Raw genomic sequence first — 12,428 nt, 5'->3', positions numbered from 1 at the left:
GCAACCAGGCTCTCTGTCCCTCTCTTCTCCCCACTCAGTGGCTCTTCTCCTGCTTTGCTGTTTCAAAGCGAGCAAAGCGAGCCACGGAGGAGGGAATAAAGGGGAACCCTGGATCCTCTGCTCACAACTGCAGCAGATCCCCCCGCCATCCGTAGGCATTTGCTCCATAACACGCACAGACATTTCCCCTTACTTTCTGGGAGGAAAAAAGTGAGTGTTATGGAGCAAAAAATACTTGCCAGATTAGGAGTTAAGCCAAAATGATATTTTAAGCCTGCAAATCAAAGAATTCATAATGGTTGCACCAAACTGTATATAGCTGAAGTTTCATGTCATGCCTACCATAAATGCATGGAGATAGCAGGCTGACATGTTAGAATATCGCTACAAATAATAAATGTGTTTTATGCACAGTAGATTGGTTTAAATAAAAAATTCCACTTTGAAATTCATGTATTTCCTCAACTAGCATTCATACTGCATTGCATACTGGTTGCATCACTGCAACATGAACAGAAGGGGGGGGTTGAGAGAAACACCTTACTCATTTTTGACTGCCTGAATATTCAGATCAACACCACTCCAGACTAGGGCACAGAGTGCTGTCATTCATAAAGTTTCTGTTTCCCCTCCAAGGATGCCTAGGAACAGGATCTGTACTAGGAGGTTGGGCCAGATAGACAGAATGGATATTCTGCTAGTACCCTGATGCCCATCAGTCTCCCAAACTAAACTGACAAAGAAGTCTCTTGTATAGTGTGATGTTGGAAAACTCCAAGACATTTGATATGAGGAGTTATCAACTTCCATGTGGAAGCTGCCTTGATTGGAAGAACTCCAGACTTCACGGCCACCATAACAACCATGTGGCTGTCTGAGCACATCTCTACCCTGATGTACAAAGTGTGGCATGCGCTCAATACTTTCCCCCCCTCAGCTATACAACTGTTCAGTAGGAGATAGAGTGGTAATCCCTGCACTGTCATGGACAGAACATTTCCCAGTAAGGTTTGGATTGGCAGCAACACTTCCCCCATTAAGATGATTTGCCCATGGAGACTGATAAATTCCTAAATGCTCTGTGAGATTTTCCAGATGATATGGCAGGCACCCCCATCAAAATCTTGGTCTCAGTGTGGATCAGCAACATGAAAAGGGCCATAGACATGGTCATTTCTAAATCCATCAGAGTAAGCTACAGATGCCCTGTTGTTTGCAGGAATGCTCTGTTGTTTACAGGAATGCTAGGTGGTGCAAATCTTATACTGAACACAACAAAAAACAAGTGAATGCACATATTGCATCTAATATGTGGTGGTAGTGATGACAAAGTAAATACAAAGTAAATATAAGGTAAAGGAAACCTGGACGGTTAAGTCCAGTCAAAGGCAAATACAGTGGTACCTCGGGTTAAGTACTTAATTCGTTTCAGAGGTCCGTACTTAACCTAAAAGGGTTCTTAACCTGAAGCACCACTTTAGTGAATGGGGCCTCCTGCTGCCACCATGCCGCCAAAGCACGATTTCTGTTCTCATCCTGAAGCAAAGTTCTTAACCCAACGTAATATTTCTGGGTTAGCTGAGTCTGTAACCTGAAGCATATGTAACCCGAGGTACCACTGTATGAGGTGCAGTGCTCATATCATTTTTCAGGCCGAGGAAGCCGCCGTTTGTCCACAGACAGCTTTCCAAGTCATGTGGGCAGCATGACTAAACTGCTTCTGGCATAACAGGACACTGTGATGAGTGCCAGAGTACACAGAAATGCCATTTACCTTCCCACCGCAGCAGTACCTATTTATTTACTTGCACTGGTGTACTTTCGAACTGCTAGGCTGGCAGAAGTTGGGGCAAAGCAACAGGAGCTCACTCCGTCACGCGGATTCAAATCACTGACCTTCCAATCGTCAAGCCCAAAGAGGCTCAATGGTTTAGACCACAGCACCACCCATGTCTCTGATGACACAGTAGGCTAACCTCTCTGTCATCGTTGCATTTCAAGTAACTATCCAATATAGTCTTGAGCCTTTGGAATCCTGGTGTGACTCATTTGTAATTGTGTGGTTTAAAAAGCTTAAGTCTGGGTTTTAGTTGTCCCCCTCCTATGGTTCTCTCCCCCTACCACACACTGAAAAGGAGCCATTAACTCAGAAAGCCTTTAATAGAATGCCATTATTCAGTTTTAGGACACTGTAAGTGTAGATTATAATTTTTAATGGGAACTGTTACATTCACGATAAATTCACTCTCTTTGTAAATCAAGCTTTTTTTTAAAAAAAGAAACCTTTGCCGCAACACTATTTTTAAAATTAAATTTTGAATTTTAATGCCCATTTTTTTAGTCACTGTCAATTCCAAATGGAATATTATGCTGCTAAAAGCAGGGAATGCCATTATATCATTTAGATCCATAAGTGTCATTCATATTTAAACAATTTCATGAAGAATGTTAATTTCAAACAGCCACAGAAAATTATTTGGTGTCACTCCTAACAGAACAATTTCAAAACAAGAAAGTACTGTAAACTAACACGAAAGTGTTTCTGCAGCATGCAGATGTGAATAGAAAAGAATGGCACAATTTGATACGAAACAAAGCAGCTGGTGGGCAAGAGCATATGCTAATCATGTTGGCCAGAATGTTTCATGTTCTTATGCTATACATCTGTCCCACCCACCTGCTGCACTTTTTCTCAAAACTACAAGTTATTTGGGACAAAGACTGTGTTTATGCTGTGCGTTTGTACAAAATAATGCAGCAGTATGCTGCATATAATTTGGGACTCTCAAAACCTCAAAACTATGATTGCTAATCTCAAAACATGGCTACCTTGAAAACTCTACCTTGCTATCTTTACCCAATAACAGATCTCACTGGAAAGGCTAGGTAGGCCTTTTGATCATTCTTTTAAAGTGCCTCAAACAACTATGTGTTGTACATAAAATAAATATAAAACATAGCCCTGCTCTCATGATTACAATATAAAAGATTGGTCATATGAGGAAAGGGAGGAGGAAGGAACAATGTAAAGGAAGGAGATTAATTCAACATACAACTTTTTATCATATTTATAATGGTTGCTTTTCTGCAGGGTTCTCAGGAACAGAAAAAATTCCTTGCACTGAAATAGGTACTTCATTCACTTTAGTTTATAAGCAATGTATTTTTAAAAAACTTTTTCTTTTAATGGATCAGAAGACGCATTAACAGAACTTATCCCCAGGTTAACGTTTATAGGACTGCAGCCTTAACAATCCATTCCTAATCATAGAACAAAGAAAGGCTGATCCATAGACGGCCGTACTTCTCAACAAAATTTAATTGCTTTTAACCAAAAGTTAAATTTGTTCTACAAATCTAGCTAAACCAATGAGAGCCAGAACCCTCCTATTTGGTAAGTGCCATTTGTTATGGTTTAGTTGAAACTAGAGAAAATAACTTTTCCCAGCTGTCAGTTCATATATCTGCTCAGATGGACAATACTTCACCAAACAGGAGGAGATCCAAGTCCTTGAAACAGTTCTATTCAGAATAGACCCACTGGAATTAATGGGCATTATTAACTTAGGGCTGTTGGTTTTTATAAGTCTACTCCAAGTAGAACTTAGCAAGATACAACCCATGGGAAGCTGTCTTATACCAAGTCAGACCTCTGGTCCATCTAGCTCAATACTGATAACTCTGAAACTTCTCCACAGTTTCAGGCAGAAGTCTTTCCCAGCCTTTTTTAGATGCCACTAGGTAGATGGAACCTGGGACTTTCTGCTTGCAAAGCATGTGCACTACTGCTCAGATATGGCCCTTCCCCAACGTAATACCCTTATTTGCAGGATCTTTGAATATATGCAAGTTTAAAAGGTGATGGATCATATATACAGTCATACCTCGGGTTGAAATTGCTTCAGGTTGAGCGTTTCCGGGTTGCGCTCTGTGGCGACCCGGAAGTAACGGAACACATTACTTCCACATTTCGCTGCTCACACATGCACAGACGTTCAAAATGACGTCACGCGCATGCGCAGAAGTGGTTACGTTCTGCTCTGGATGTGAGTGGGGCTCCGGAACGGATCCTGTTCACATCCAGAGGTACCACTGTAATTGTTATAAGAATTTGGGCCCAAACTTATATACAGATGAGGAATATGAAAGGATTCGATGGTGCAAACAATTCCCTTAAGGTAAGATACTAACTGTACCAAAGAAGAGTCTTTATTTTATTTACTGGTTGTTACAGAATTTCATACTGTATCTTAATTAATGAGAAAATATCTAGAATTTCCCAGAAAGAACAGGGAGTGCAAGGCAATTTAAGATATACCCTGGCCTGTCCTCTATTAAGTTGTGTGAGTGCTAGATCTAGCTCTTCCATTCATTTCTCCTGTATTGAAACATAATGTTGTTGTTGTTGTTTAGTCATTTAGTCGTGTCCGACTCTTCGTGAATCCATGGACCAGAGCATGCCAGGCACTCCTGTCTCCCACTGCCTCCCGCAGTTTGGTCAAAGAAATATAATGTAGGCTCCAGCATATTTCAGTTTTGTTTCTGTTGTAAACAGCATCACTAATGTCAGATTGACTTTACTGTTCAGGTTGCAAATGTATTCCAGACAGCCTTCATCTTCACAAGTGAACTACATGCTACAGGAGTAGTAAAAGCTAGCATGACTAGACTGAAAAACACTAAAGGTTCAAGTCTATAGTCCCCTGCAGAAAAGTCAGTCAGCATTCAGGTGTCTTACATTTCTAGACAATATGGAATCACCCCTTTTGCTCTTAGTATACCAGTTGGTGTCATGGGAAACAGAAGCACTTGATCATTAAAATACTGTAAGATGTAAATGTTCCACTTTAAACAATTCTTCTTTCAGAATGACTGAAATAATTAATTTAACATACTGTTATTCCTTTCAAGTTAGAAAAGAAGCTGTTCCCTAGAGATAATATCTTATTTCTCATACCATACAAGGCACCATGATAGTGACAGTACATAACGTCTCATCCAGTGCTTAATGATTCCCCTCCCCCATGACACTCCAATCATGTTTTTAGATTTCTTGGAGTTATTTACATTGTAAAAAAATCTTACAATATAAAAGCTAATTTATATATCCAATATACAGTAAATACCGAAATACAGTAATGCCACTGCATGCAGTAAAGTGAGTCATTAGTGACTTTAAATTTTTTTGGTAAAGTACAGCTAATATTTCATGTTTCGGAATAGAATTGCACTGATAAGGCTCATACATTTAAATATGCACATCTCCTCACAGTGTTTTAAAAACATGACAACACTTGTCTATATCAATTCTTTGCTTGCACTTCTTCAGGTGTCACTTTTTACATGACAGAAAAGATACCCACCTACACCCAAACCCCCCCACAAACTTATTATGGTTTAGAGACTATATTACCCTCAGAATTCCTAAGCATGAATGCAGGGCTTCTTGGGTATGAACTTTTTAAAAAAAAAACTCCCATAGTCAATAATGAAACGTGACCACACAGATAATTAATTGAATGGCAGCTACTTTGTTTCCCTGCACTCCATCACAAGTGGTGGGGCTGGTGGTCTCTTTTGCCTCACAATTAAGTTACAACACACCTGAAATTTTCAACCTTACTAGTAGGATCTTATATAAAACATTACCAAGGTTTTTTTTGTTATTTCTCCTATCCTCTTCTTAAAGTTCATATTGGAGTAAGACAATCTTCTCTATTTCCCAACTGTCTAACTGTCAGATATAGTCATCTACCTTTCTCAGGCTGTCTCAGATGTAGTATGATACATGGGCACCACTGGTAAGGTAAGGCAGAACAAAGTGTTCATTCCCTTAATATTATTCTTAGTGCCCCAAGTCTCCAAGGCTAGGCTGCTCTCAAAGAACATTACAGTGAACGGCTTATGAAACAATCCAAGAGGACTACTTCCCCCCACCTCATTGTATCCACAAGGCTCAGACCTCCATGTGCTGCTAGAATGTCCCCTGTCATCTTTCTTTTTACTGCTTATTCCACCCTGCCCTCTTCTGCTGCCATTGAAAATTGGAGTGGGGAAAGCAGAGTGCCACCCTTGAGAAATAGAGGTGGAGAACCAGTAGGTTCTAAGTTGCTCTGCAGACTTGCAAAGGAACTGTGGCCATTCACTTACCAGTTGGCTGCAAGAGCCAGTTTTTAAAAGCCTTAGTCCACTCCATGCTTGGCAATAGCTCTCAGATTGATTGCCCTCCGCCACTAAAGCATTTTGTTTAATGCATACTTTATACAGCTGTGGAAGTGCACACAGAACAACAGATCCAGCTGGTGGTAGAATGGGAATCCTCAAACAGAAAAATCCTATCGCTACCTCCTCCTGAGGTTTTGGCTCTTGGGGCAGTCAGGCAGTGCCTCTTCCCTACTGCATATATTGGAACTGGAGAAGACTCAGAAGAAATAGGACAGGTCGGGGGACTTTTGGATCAGGGGCTACAACAGAGTTACACTTTATGAGGGCTAAATGCACTCCCCAACCCCACATGTGGTGCAAACCCTTTTTCCACAGAGAAAGAGAGATCTCTTTACTCACACCTCCACAACTGTGGTGCCACAATCCTGATACCAAGGAGAAATGGGCTTTCAGCCCAGTCTTCAACCTGGAAAACTCTGCAGCCTGCCCAGCCCTTTGGATGTAAGTCTTTCCATTCCCTTCCCCCTTCCTTGTTTGATGCCTCAACAATCAACTGTAAACCTGCACCCATCTCCAGTTAAGTTCACATTAAAAAGGCCTTGTCTGCTGTGCTGTATACAGCCTGCTACAAATGCATTTCTTTCTTTATTTTAGAAAACTGTTTGTCTGTTTGTTATGCATTTGGAAAGTTCTTAAGATATTGTAAGCAAATTTTGCATGGTGGTTCCTGATATCAAAGAAGAGGCTTTGGACTATATTTGGATACAACTGGACATGATGTTGAATCAAAAGGGCGAGTTGAACCTTTCAATACTGCACTGTTGTTTTTTTGTTTGTTTTAGAAATCCCAAGCAATGCCAAGTATGAGGCTGCAGATAAGCTACATTATGAACAGTCACTTAGATCTTTGGAGAAATTTTACTTGTGGTACCATATCCTATGGAATATCACTGGATAGTTTCACTGCAATACAAAATATGCCCTTCTGCTTGCCATATGTAAAGCACCATCTATTTACATCAGGCATCTTGTGAAGATACATATTTTTGCCCTGGCTTCCCCTGATCCATAAGGTCAGAACCTGCTACTTCTGAATTCCTGTTTATCTGTCTATCTATCTATTACTGTTGCATTGTTTTTGTGCCATTTGCCTGATCCAGTAAGGCTCGTCATATGATCTTACTAACACACATGTGTGCAGAACCAATCAGAGGGGGGGCCAGGGGGACCATTTGGCCTGAGGCCTCGAGCTCAAAGGGGGCCTCAAATTTAGACACTTGTCGATGTTTTAGTATTGTATAAATTTTGTGACTTGTTTTCACGTACAGTGGACTAAAATGTGACACACACTTTCAGCTTGAAATGGCTAGGAAAGTGTTTGTTAGATAAGTTTCAAAATTCAAATTATGTCTCAGTCTACTTTTCAGGCCTTGTTTTGGTTTTGGGTGCTGCATCTTTCATTTCCTCAGAAGTGGAAATGGCTGGAAGTAGCCCTGAAAGGCTCGCCTGTGGGTGGGTGATGCTTACAACCTGAATATGAAAATTCCTCAGAGTAACAAGACAAATCATACTTCTAACCAGTGCTTTTTTCTGGGGGGGATGCAGGGGTACACATACCCCTTAACATTTTGTGGATCTAAGTTTGGCCTCATTGAGGGGTAGTATTTCAATGAGTAGGAAAATGAGAGTACCCCTAAAGATTTTTTTTAAGAAAAAAAGCACTGCTTCTAACAGAACAAAAAGCTGACAAGGGAAAGGAAAAGAGAGAGCAGAAATACCACTTCAAGCTCATTTGCTTTAGAGATAGGCTAGCTTTCACAATCACAGGATATCCAAGCCATATCTACTCAAAAGCAAGTGCCATTGAACTAAACAGAAGAATTACCAACTTACCAGGAAGTAAGCCTCATTGAGCACAGTGGGACTTACTTCCAAATAAATACAAATAGAACAGTGCTGGTAAAGAGTCTGATTAGAAACATTACTCATTGGGGGAGGGCAGGGAATAGAATGAAATATATTCTATATAATGTACTTTACTTTTAAATACATTGTTGCTTATGCTAAATGTGGTGAACAACAAGAATAACTATGCCTGTTTCCAGGTTGAACTGACAAAAAATGTAAATAAAAATGATCAGACTAGTGTAATATAAAACGCCAAAGAAACAAAACAAGAAGAAACTACCCATAAACTACATTTTTCATTATTCTAGGATTTGAGATTACATTGTCCAGATGCAGAATCGAAAAGGTTGGTCAGCACTACAATTTGAAGTGATGAAACTAGCACATGTAAGAATAGTAGGTTTAAAACAAAAAAGTAATTTGCAGCTAAGTATTATTCATATGTATAAAAAAACCCCAGTATAGTAAAGAGTCCCTGATCTGTGATACATCAGCACAAGTAGTGTCTGAGGCAGCTGTATTCAAGGGGTATGGAGCAACTGCTTTCATAACATTAAGAAACTATTGTATAGTGCTCTAAAGAGACATTAATGAATGGCTTAGCATGAATGCAGCTGCATTGCACTGCTGACAGAACAGTATCTTGTCCTTACCCTGTATTTGTCTTGAAAGTATCACAGCTAAAAATATTTTCAACTACAAAGCATTGTACTACAGGGATTCTCCTATTGTGCATGAAAATAGTACCAGCAGTGCTTGTATACTCTCAGTATACTATTAGGATAGCTGTAGTTAGGATTTTTATTTAGGCATAAAAAAAATTTCAATAGAACTTTTCATACAATTGTATGGTAGTGGCAATAGCTTTGTAAAACCAAGACAGACCTACCTGCCTCATTATATTTTCAAGCGGGCACAAGTCTAATAATGTGAATAAAGTGCTGATATTTTGAAGTATAATGCAATTCTGCTATGTTAAAAATTCAGAAATCAAATAAAATTAAACACTCCAATTTTATGATAGGATAGGTGGCTGATGTGTCATAATGTATATCCAGCACTCGATACTTTTTAAAAACTTTATAGATATTCAGAGTTACTAAGGAATTAACCCTATAGGCCTTATATGTAGAGAACTCCTTATACTGTGTATCAAGTTCACTGAAACAAACTAGTTACATAACCTATTCTTTCACTTATGACCTATTTCTTGTAGAAAACCAATCATAATTTGAAAATGTTTGGATACTATGTTTAATTTACAATGTTCCAGAAAACACTCTTTAAAGATATTTCATTAGAGGCAGGAATTGTTATATTAAACATTCTATTGAAGTTCTGTATTTACATCGATTCTTTAAATTATTTGCAAAAATAAAGAGATTCTCTAGTGACTTTATTAAACCTATAAATCATATTCTCTAGTATATCCTATTCAAGCAAAGAAAAATGCAGCATTCAAGTAGAGACAAAAGTCACATATGTCATTTGAAATAAGTAAATTTCTGATATCTGAACAAATGTATTTTAGCTATAAATTAGTTGCTACGCCAGAACTGGATTTTTCACTTGATTGCAGAGTGTTGTGCTTGTTATTATGAATATTCAACACACATGGATATAAACGTTTTCCTGACAAGCAAAGATAACAAACTGTTTCGAAATATCTCAAGTGTCAACTTAAGCCATTCGGATAACTTTCCTGCACGGTGCCTCGGTTACTACTATCCATCGTTATTGCAACCCACCATCCATCTTCACAGAACTGTAAAATAGCCTGTCTGCCATATATAGCTCCGGGGCTCCTGTCATATTTTGCCCTTTAATACAAAGAAGTTGACGGCAGGGTACTTACCACCGTTCAATTTTTTCTGCACAACGTCATCCACAACCGCGTAACCTTTCACAAAACCCGTAGGAAGGATGAAGGAGCAGGCATCGGTGCCCCAAGCCGATTACCCGAAGGAAGAAGTTATTTACATGTTAGAATCCAAGCCCAGCGTCGCGTGGAGAGAGACAAATTGTTCAGCACTCCCTTAGATCAGCCATATTACTCTCCCAAATCAAACAACACTTCACTTCCCAAGCTGCTTCCCTAGCAGCCTCGGCGAAGACAACTGGCAGGCGCTCCCCCAGGCGAGTCCTGCCCTCACCCCCACCGCGGGCACTGCTCACAAATGTTATTTCCGAGCCCCCCAAAACGCCGCGGAACTTCACCCCTTAAGGAGTCCCCCATCCAACACTAGAGCCGCCGGAGGAAGAGGAGGAGGAGGAGAAGGGGAGGGGAGGAATGAAGAAGAAGAAGAAGAAGAAGAAAAAGCAGGGCTGGAGAAAGTAGATCCGACTATTCCGAGCGCCACAAATGTGCGGACTGGATTTCTCCCACCAAGGATCCGGAACGACGAGCCCCGGCCACACTCGCTAGGAAAGCCGCCTCTGACTTAACTCTTTGCTGACCAGGTAACAATGTACTGTGTTTGACAAACTGATATTGACTCAAGCACAATAACCCTCGCTCTCCAATAAGCTCTCTGCTGGCACAAGAGAGGGAAAATGTTGGGCAAAATCAAGGTGAGGGTTTCAATGTCTGACGGAACTCACGTTCCTACTTGCGTTAAGAGCTGCATGTCCAAAAGCCTGTGGATAGTCTCAAAGCAGGGGGGAAACCTGTCATCTCAGGCCGTTAGGGGCTTCAGTCTGCCTCCCGTGAATAGTTCTATAAGCAGAGAAAGAGAGGCCTTGTTTTCTCTTGCTAAAGAACTTAGTTTCTCCACCTCTAATGTATGTGTGTTAACCTTACAATACAATTTTAAAGTAGAGTTTTCATTCAACTTACTCTCAACACACTGGTACCATTTCTTTCTCTGTCCCCTTTCCAGTCCCTCAACTAGCTTCTGCCAAAAATACAGTTCAAGTGAACAAAGGAAGCGTTATGTAACTTTTATTTCACTTGAGTTTTTATTCCTGAGCTTGTCCTCTAAAAATATCACAAACCCACCCAGTTATCCTTCAAAACTAACCTATCCACCGCAAGGTCTTAAACCAAGGAGGACACTGTATGTTTCAAGCAATGTTAACTTGTGCAAAATTAAATAAGCTTGATACTACTCTTTAGATTATTAGAAAATCAACAATTATCTTCATGCCAAAACTGAAACCTATTTTTCGGCTAAAATTTATATGGTTTTAAAAACAAGAATAGTTTTTATTTATTTAACTTAATTTAACTTAAGCTATTTCAGACTTTCCCCAATAATGCAACATTTCTGTTTGGTTAAAAAGACAAGGCTGTAATCTTATGCTCATCGACTTGGAACACTTATGATTGTAATTTTAAAACTCAAAAATCTGTGGGCCTTACTTTGAAAGAGACGAATAGAATCAGAATGCGCATGTAATTGATATACCAACCTTATAGATACAGTGCAATTTTGCTGCATCTGACACAAAGTGTATCAGATGCAACTTCAGTGCAGTCAGGGCAAGATTTACATCATGTGTCCAGTCCTTTACAATACAACAATTTTTAATCTGGAAACAGTGGCTACTACTTAATTAAGAAGGACCAATCCACCACCCTCCATCAGCATACCATTTTATGTTGGCTCAGAATAGTGAAATATGATGAAATGAAAATATAATAAAATCTATTGGGCTAACAGCCACTCTGCTATCAATGCTATCTATGCCATAGAATGTTTGTGAAAGATGAGAGAGACTTGATTCTCACTAATAATAATATTACACACTGAGTATGCATAAGGGGTTAAATAAGCCTCATATAGACTAGAACACAGCCTGTTTGACTGATTTATTTAAATTCTAGTGTTGAAACTAGCCTAGATTTGACACTTGGTGTTGTGTAAAATAGTTAGAAATATTAATTTAACATTTTAAAGGATAGATAACTTAATAAAGAAAACAAACTTAATAAACTTAATAAAGAAAACAAATACATGCTTCACTCCCCATCCACCCACAACACATTGGCAATAGGAAAACATTCCAACTTGTGTCATTCAGCTGAGTGTATATCCAGAAAAAGAATTCCACAAAGATAATATTTATACATAAATTCACATATAAAAAGGTATGAAGATCAGGAATGTTGGGGTGAAGGTTAAAATATGCATTGTGTGTAAAAACCTAGGTCCTTGATTAACAGGACAATATTTTTTCCAAGCTCCCTCTAACATGTGTCATGATGTCATAAAATATGACATCATGGCATCCCTTAGGGAAGGAGCCTGCTGGTCAGCTGGAGTTTAAACACATATATAACTCACAATAGCTATGAGATACAGAGGCTGGGATATCTTACCCCAGAACTACAAATGTGTTGAGTATCTGTCATC

At 39.4% G+C, this 12,428-nt stretch overlaps 1 protein-coding gene across 10 annotated transcripts in view; it reads right to left on the bottom strand.

Moving 5' to 3' along the window:
• The window catches only part of KMT2C (lysine methyltransferase 2C), a 151,311-nt gene that overhangs the window by 125,680 nt on the left and 13,203 nt on the right, over positions 1 to 12,428 (bottom strand). Inside the window, exon 1 of one of the 10 annotated variants that reach the window (XM_081931323.1) lies at positions 9,929 to 10,331. The exons of the other annotated variants lie outside the window; for them this stretch is intronic. The gene's annotated coding sequence lies outside the window, so the exon portion shown is untranslated. Of the gene's footprint in view, positions 1 to 9,928; positions 10,332 to 12,428 lie in introns of those variants that run through there. 10 annotated transcript variants of the gene reach the window in all.

The sequence above is a fragment of the Podarcis melisellensis genome, assembly GCF_964234715.1.
Source record: "Podarcis melisellensis genome assembly, chromosome: 12".
In the NCBI taxonomy this organism is placed as follows: Eukaryota; Metazoa; Chordata; class Lepidosauria; order Squamata; family Lacertidae; genus Podarcis; species Podarcis melisellensis.
Note: the sequence above shows the minus strand (reverse complement) of the source record. Positions and strands in the feature narration are given on the sequence as shown.